Source organism: Eretmochelys imbricata, unplaced genomic scaffold (genome assembly GCF_965152235.1).
Source record: "Eretmochelys imbricata isolate rEreImb1 unplaced genomic scaffold, rEreImb1.hap1 Scaffold_36, whole genome shotgun sequence".
Lineage (NCBI taxonomy): Eukaryota > Metazoa > Chordata > Testudines > Cheloniidae > Eretmochelys > Eretmochelys imbricata.
The window spans coordinates 107,501-115,000 of NW_027554348.1; positions in this window are offsets into that span (position 1 = coordinate 107,501).

Below are 7,500 nucleotides of genomic sequence, written 5' to 3' on the forward strand. Positions count from 1 at the left end.
CCCGGCGGAGAGTGCCCCGGGAGCCGCCTGAGAAGGACGGCGGAAGAGATGGGGTGAGCCTCCGAAGAGAGCCCCCCTTCTCCCCGCTTTCCCAGGCGGCCCGGGTTACACCCCCGCGGGGGGCTAGGGTCGAAGCCGGCGGGGGAGAGCGAAAGAGAGAGACGGAGAGAGGCAGGGCGAGAGGGGCCGTCGAGACCCCCCCCCCCCTCGGCACCTCCCCCCGAAACCCCTCTCTCTCTGCCCCCGCATTCCCCGGTGCTCCGGGTAACACCCAGGGGGAGAGTCCGGCAGCAGAGCGGGCGCGGGGGCCCTCTCGCTGCTTTTCTTCCCCCCGGTGCCCCGGGCGGACACCGAAGAAGGATGGCGGGAGAGCCAGACGGGGCGGGCCCCCTCGAGCCCCCCTTCGCCCCGCTTTTCCCGGTGGCCCTCGAACGTGGCGACGCGGCACGGAGGACGCCGCGCCCGCCTTCCAGGCAACCCGCTAGAGAAGAAGTCGGCGACCCAGAGCCGGAGGACAGCAGGGGGTACTGGGGCTCCAGCGAGAGGGCGGTACGAGGGTCCCACCGACGGCGACGGAGGCTCCAGCCCCCCCGCCCCCCGAGGCCCGCGCCCCGGAGCGTGCGTGGAGAAGGACCGTCGGGGACGGCGGGGGACCGCAGCGCGCCCCTGCTCGCTCTCGCGACCGTGTTTGGCCCTGCTGAGCCTCGCGGCTTGGCCTGGGTTTTCGGACCCCTGGGTGGGCTGCCGGAGCCGCTCGACCTCGCCCGGCGGAGATCTCAGCCGGCCGGCACACCCACGGCACGGAGGGCCGAGCACGCGCCCGGCCCCCCTTCCCTCAAGGAGGCAAGTCCCAGTCGGCCCCGGGGTCGGGGAACGCAAAGGGGAAGAGGGACCCAAATCCGCCTGAACGCCGGAGGCCCCTGCCGCCGGGGCTCCGGCCCGCGAAGGGCCCTTCCCGTCGCGAAGGTGAGCGCCACATCGATCGGCGGGCGAGCGGGGAGCGGGCCCCCCCTCCCTCCGGGGGGCGCCGACAGTCGGAGTTCGCATCCCGGCCACCGGGCCTGCGCGGCGGGTGCGAGGGGACGACGGGGTCCCCGGAGGCGAAGAGCCGGAAAAGGGGGGGGGCACGGAGGGCCGAGGGCCGCCCCACCTGCCAGCGTGCCCCATTCCCCCCTCGCATGATCGGGTACAACACTCAGATTGGTCCCCCGGGCTCATCTCTGGTTCTCACAGGTTCTGAAAAACCTGTCCTCAGAAATCTCCGCACACCCTTCGGAATGAACTATGTGAAAAATCCAACCGCCAATTTAGCGGGACCAATCTGAAAATCTATCCGACCTCGTGGTTCCCTCGGTCGGCCGAGGGCAGTTTTGGCGACCCCATCCGGACTTCCGTGAGACTGCCGGCCACCAGGTCAACCCGTTACTTTGAATGGGGTTGACCTGGTGGCCGAGCAGGGACTTAGACATTTTTTCAGCCTTTTTCTGGGGTTGACCTGGTGGCCGAGCAGGGACTTAGACATTTTTTCAGCCTTTTCCTGGGGTTGACCTGGTGGCCGAGCAGGGACTTAGAAATTTTTTCAGCCTTTTCCTGGGGTTGACCTGGTGGCCGAGCAGGGACTTAGACATTTTTTCAGCCGTTTTTCCTCCGGGTTGACCTGGTGGCCGAGCAGGGACTTAGACATTTTCTTCAGCCGCTTTTCCTCCGGGTTGACCTGGTGGCCGAGCAGGGACTTAGACGTTTTTTTCAGCCGCTTTTCCTCCGGGTTGACCTGGTGGCTGAGCAGGGACTTAGACGTTTTTTTCAGCCGCTTTTCCTCCGGGTTGACCTGGTGGCCGAGCGTCTCGCCATCCGCGGCCGGAGCGAGAGAAGGACCCCAGGCCAGCCTGCGACACCGCGGCCACGGATCGGGCCCCTGGAAGTCGGAAAAAAATTTTCACCGACCCCAAAAGGGGTGCTGGGGGGACTTCCAGACCACGCTCCCGCTAAAAAAAAAAAAAAAAAAAAAAACGGAAAAAAGGATCGGGCCCGCCCGAGGCAGGGGAGTCCCCGGGTCAACCCGGAGCCTCTGCCAGAGAAGTCCGCCAGGCCAGCCTGAATCTCCGCGGCCACGGATCGGGCCCCTGGAAGTCTGAAAAAAAATTTCACCGACCCCAAAAGGGGTGCCGGGGGGGCATCCAGACCACTCCCCGGACATAATAAAAAAAAAAAAGAAAAAAACGGAAAAAAGGATCGGGCCCGCCCGAGGCAGGGGAGTCCCCGGGTCAACCCGGAGCCTCTGCCAGAGAAGTCCGCCAGGCCAGCCTGAATCTCCGCGGCCACGGATCGGGCCCCTGGAAGTCTGAAAAAAAATTTCACCGACCCCAAAAGGGGTGCCGGGGGGGCATCCAGACCACTCCCCGGACATAATAAAGAAAAAAACGGAAAAAAGGATCGGGACCACCCGAGGCAGGGGAGTCACCAGGTCAACCCGGAGCCTGCCCCCGCGGGCTGGGGCCGGGCGGACCCCAATGCGCCCCGGTTCCCCTGCCCCGGGCTCGGGGCTTCATTCCCGTCCGGACACCAGGTCAACCCGGAGCCTGCCCCCGCGGGCTGGGGCCGGGCGGACCCCACTGCGCCCGGGTTCCCCTGCCACGGGAAACGGGCTTCATTCCCGTCCGGACACCAGGTCAACCCGGAGCCTGCCCACGCGGGCTGGGGCCGGGCGGACCCCACTGCGCCCGCGGTCCCCTGCCACGGGCTCCGGGCTTCATTCCCGTCCGGACACCAGGTCAACCCGGAGCCTGCCCACGCGGGCTGGGGCCGGGCGGACCCCACTGCGCCCGCGTTCCCCTGCCACGGGCTCCGGGCTTCATTCCCGTCCGGACACCAGGTCAACCCGGAGCCTCCCCCGCGGGCTGGGGCCGGGCGGACCCCACTGCGCCCGGGTTCCCCTGCCACGGGCTCCGGGCTTCATTCCCGTCGGGACACCATGTCAACCCGGAGCCTGCCCCCCCGCGGACAACTCTCCCAGGCCAGCCTGCGACGCCGTGGCCAGGGATCGGACCCCTGGAAGTCTTTAAAAAATTTTTTTCACCGACCCCAAAAGGGGTTCTGGGGGGCATGCAGACCGCTCTCCGGACCCAAAAAAAAAAAAAAAAAAACGGAAAAAAGGATCGGGCCCGCCCGAGGCAGGGGAGTCCCCGGGTCAACCCGGAGCCTCTGCCAGAGAAGTCCCGCCAGCCCAGCCTGAATCTCCGCGGCCACGGATCGGGCCCCTGGAAGTCTGAAAAAAAATTTCACCGACCCCAAAAGGGGTGCCGGGGGGGCATCCAGACCACTCCCCGGACATAATAAAGAAAAAAACGGAAAAAAGGATCGGGACCACCCGAGGCAGGGGAGTCACCAGGTCAACCCGGAGCCTGCCCCCGCGGGCTGGGGCCGGGCGGACCCCACTGCGCCCGGGTTCCCCTGCCACGGGCTCGGGGCTTCATTCCCGTCCGGACACCAGGTCAACCCGGAGCCTGCCCCCGCGGGCTGGGGACGGGCGGACCCCACTGCGCCCGCTTTCCCCTGCCACGGGCTCCGGGCTTCATTCCCGTCCGGACACCAGGTCAACCCGGAGCCTGCCCCCCCGCGGACAACTCTCCCAGCCCAGCCTGCGACGCCGTGGCCAGGGATCGGACCCCTGGAAGTCTTTAAAAAATTTTTTTCACCGACCCCAAAAGGGGTTCTGGGGGGCATCCAGACCGCTCTCCGGACCCAAAAAGAAAAAAAAAAAAAAACCGGAAAAAAGGATCGGGCCCGCCCGAGGCAGGGGAGTCCCCGGGTCAACCCGGAGCCTCTGCCAGAGAAGTCCCGCCAGCCCAGCCTGAATCTCCGCGGCCACGGATCGGGCCCCTGGAAGTCTGAAAAAAAATTTGACCGACCCCAAAAGGGGTGCCGGGGGGGCACCCAGACCACTCTCCGGACATAATAAAAAAAAAGGAAAAAACCGGAAAAAAGGATCGGGACCACCCGAGGCAGGGGAGTCACCAGGTCAACCCGGAGCCTGCACCGCGCGCTGGTGCCGGACGGACCCCGCACCGCCCGGGTCCCCCTGCACCGGGCTCGGGGCTTCATTCCCGTCCGGACACCAGGTCAACCCGGAGCCTGCCCCCGCGGGCTGGGGACGGGCGGACCCCACTGCGCCCGCTTTCCCCTGCCACGGGCTCCGGGCTTCATTCCCGTCCGGACACCAGGTCAACCCGGAGCCTGCCCCCCCGCGGACAACTCTCCCAGCCCAGCCTGCGACGCCGTGGCAAGGGATCGGACCCCTGGAAGTCTTTAAAAAATTTTTTTCACCGACCCCAAAAGGGGTTCTGGGGGGCATCCAGACCGCTCTCCGGACCCAAAAAGAAAAAAAAAAAAAAACGGAAAAACGGATCGGGCCCGCCCAAGGCAGGGGAGTCCCCGGGTCAACCCGGAGCCTCTGCCAGAGAAGTCCCGCCAGCCCAGCCTGAATCTCCGCGGCCACGGATCGGGCCCCTGGAAGTCTGAATAAAAATTTGACCGACCCCAAAAGGGGTGCCGGGGGGGCACCCAGACCACTCTCCGGACATAATAAAAAAAAAAGAAAAAACCGGAAAAAAGGATCGGGACCACCCGAGGCAGGGGAGTCACCAGGTCAACCCGGAGCCTGCCCCCGCGGGCTGGGGACGGGCGGACCCCACTGCGCCCGGGTTCCCCTGCCACGGGCTCGGGGCTTCATTCCCGTCCGGACACCAGGTCAACCCGGAGCCTGCCCCCGCGGGCTGGGGACGGGCGGACCCCACTGCGCCCGCTTTCCCCTGCCACGGGCTCCGGGCTTCATTCCCGTCCGGACACCAGGTCAACCCGGAGCCTGCACCGCGCGCTGGTGCCGGACGGACCCCGCCCCGCCCGGGTCCCCCTGCACCGGGCTCGGGGCTTCATTCCCGTCCGGACACCAGGTCAACCCGGAGCCTGCCCCCGCGGGCTGGGGCCGGGCGTACACCACTGCGCCCGGGTTCCCCTGCCACGGGCTCCGGGCTTCATTCCCGTCGGGACACCATGTCAACCCGGAGCCTGCCCCCCCGCGGACAACTCTCCCAGCCCAGCCTGCGACGCCGTGGCAAGGGATCGGACCCCTGGAAGTCTTTAAAAAATTTTTTTCACCGACCCCAAAAGGGGTTCTGGGGGGCATCCAGACCAGTCTCCGGACCCAAAAAGAAAAAAAAAAAAAAAAACGGAAAAACGGATCGGGCCCGCCCAAGGCAGGGGAGTCCCCGGGTCAACCCGGAGCCTCTGCCAGAGAAGTCCCGCCAGCCCAGCCTGAATCTCCGCGGCCACGGATCGGGCCCCTGGAAGTCTGAAAATTTTTTTTCTTCGACCCCAAAAGGGGTGCCTGGGGGGCATCCCGACCACTCGCCGGCCCAAAAAAAAAAACGGAAAAAAGGATCGGGCCCACCCGAGGCAGGGGAGTCACCAGGTCAACCCGGAGCCTGCACCGCGGGATGGGGCAGGACGGACACCGCTCCGCCCGGGTCACCCTGCCCCGGGTACGGGGGTTCACTCCCGTCCGGACACCAGGTCAACCCTATACTTTCAACGGGTTTACCTGGTGGCCCGTTCGCTTTTCGGCCACCAGGTCAACCCTATACTTTCAACGGGTTGACCTGGTGGCCCGTTCGCTTTTCGGCCACCAGGTCAACCCTATACTTTCAATGGGTTTACCTGGTGGCCGCTTCGCTTCTCGGCCACCAGGTCAACCCTATACTTTCAATGGGTTTACCTGGTGGCCGGTTCGCTTTTCGGCCACCAGGTCAACCCTATACTTTCAACGGGTTTACCTGGTGGCCGGTTCGCTTTTCGGCCACCAGGTCAACCCTATACTTTCAACGGGTTGACCTGGTGGCCCGTTCGCTTTTCGGCCACCAGGTCAACCCTATACTTTCAATGGGTTTACCTGGTGGCCGCTTCGCTTCTCGGCCACCAGGTCAACCCTATACTTTCAATGGGTTTACCTGGTGGCCGGTTCGCTTTTCGGCCACCAGGTCAACCCTATACTTTCAACGGGTTTACCTGGTGCCCGTTCGCTTTTCGGCCACCAGGTCAACCCTATACTTTCAATGGGTTGACCTGGTGGCCGGTTCGCTTTTCGGCCACCAGGTCAACCCTATACTTTCAACGGGTTTACCTGGTGGCCCGTTCGCTTTTCGGCCACCAGGTCAACCCTATACTTTCAATGGGTTTACCTGGTGGCCGGTTCGCTTTTCGGCCACCAGGTCAACCCTATACTTTCAATGGGTTTACCTGGTGGCCGCTTCGCTTCTCGGCCACCAGGTCAACCCTATACTTTCAATGGGTTTACCTGGTGGCCGGTTCGCTTTTCGGCCACCAGGTCAACCCTATACTTTCAACGGGTTTACCTGGTGCCCGTTCGCTTTTCGGCCACCAGGTCAACCCTATACTTTCAATGGGTTGACCTGGTGGCCGGTTCGCTTTTCGGCCACCAGGTCAACCCTATACTTTCAACGGGTTTACCTGGTGGCCCGTTCGCTTTTCGGCCACCAGGTCAACCCTATACTTTCAATGGGTTTACCTGGTGGCCGGTTCGCTTTTCGGCCACCAGGTCAACCCTATACTTTCAACGGGTTTACCTGGTGGCCCGTTCGCTTTTCGGCCACCAGGTCAACCCTATACTTTCAATGGGTTTACCTGGTGGCCGGTTCGCTTCTCGGCCACCAGGTCAACCCTATACTTTCAACGGGTTTACCTGGTGGCCCGTTCGCTTTTCGGCCACCAGGTCAACCCTATACTTTCAATGGGTTTACCTGGTGGCCGGTTCGCTTCTCGGCCACCAGGTCAACCCGGTTCCCGCCCCCGAGGGCTGGGGCCGGCGGACCCCGCTCCTTCCCGGGTACCCCTGCCGCGGAGCCCCGGGCTTAATTGTCCTCCGGCCACCAGGTCAACCCGGTTCCTGCCCCCGCGGGCTGGGGCCGGCGGACCCCGCTCCGTCCCGGGTGCCCCAGCCCCGGAGCCCCGGGCTTAATTGTCCTCCGGCCACCAGGTCAACCCGGTTCCTGCCCCCACGGGCTGGGGCCGGCGGACCCCGCTCCGTCCCGGGTGCCCCAGCCCCGGAGCCCCGGGCTTAATTGTCCTCCGGCCACCAGGTCAACCCGGTTCCTGCCCCCGCGGGCTGGGGCCGGCGGACCCCGCTCCGTCCCGGGTGCCCCAGCCCCGGAGCCCCGGGCTTAATTGTCCTCCGGCCACCAGGTCAACCCGGTTCCTGCCCCCGCGGGCTGGGGCCGGCGGACCCCGCTCCGTCCCGGGTACCCCTGCCGCGGAGCCCCGGGCTTAATTGTCCTCCGGCCACCAGGTCAACCCGGTTCCTGCCCCCGCGGGCTGGGGCCGGCGGACCCCGCTCCGTCCCGGGTGCCCCAGCCCCGGAGCCCCGGGCTTAATTGTCCTCCGGCCACCAGGTCAACCCGGTTCCTGCCCCCACGGGCTGGGGCCGGCGGA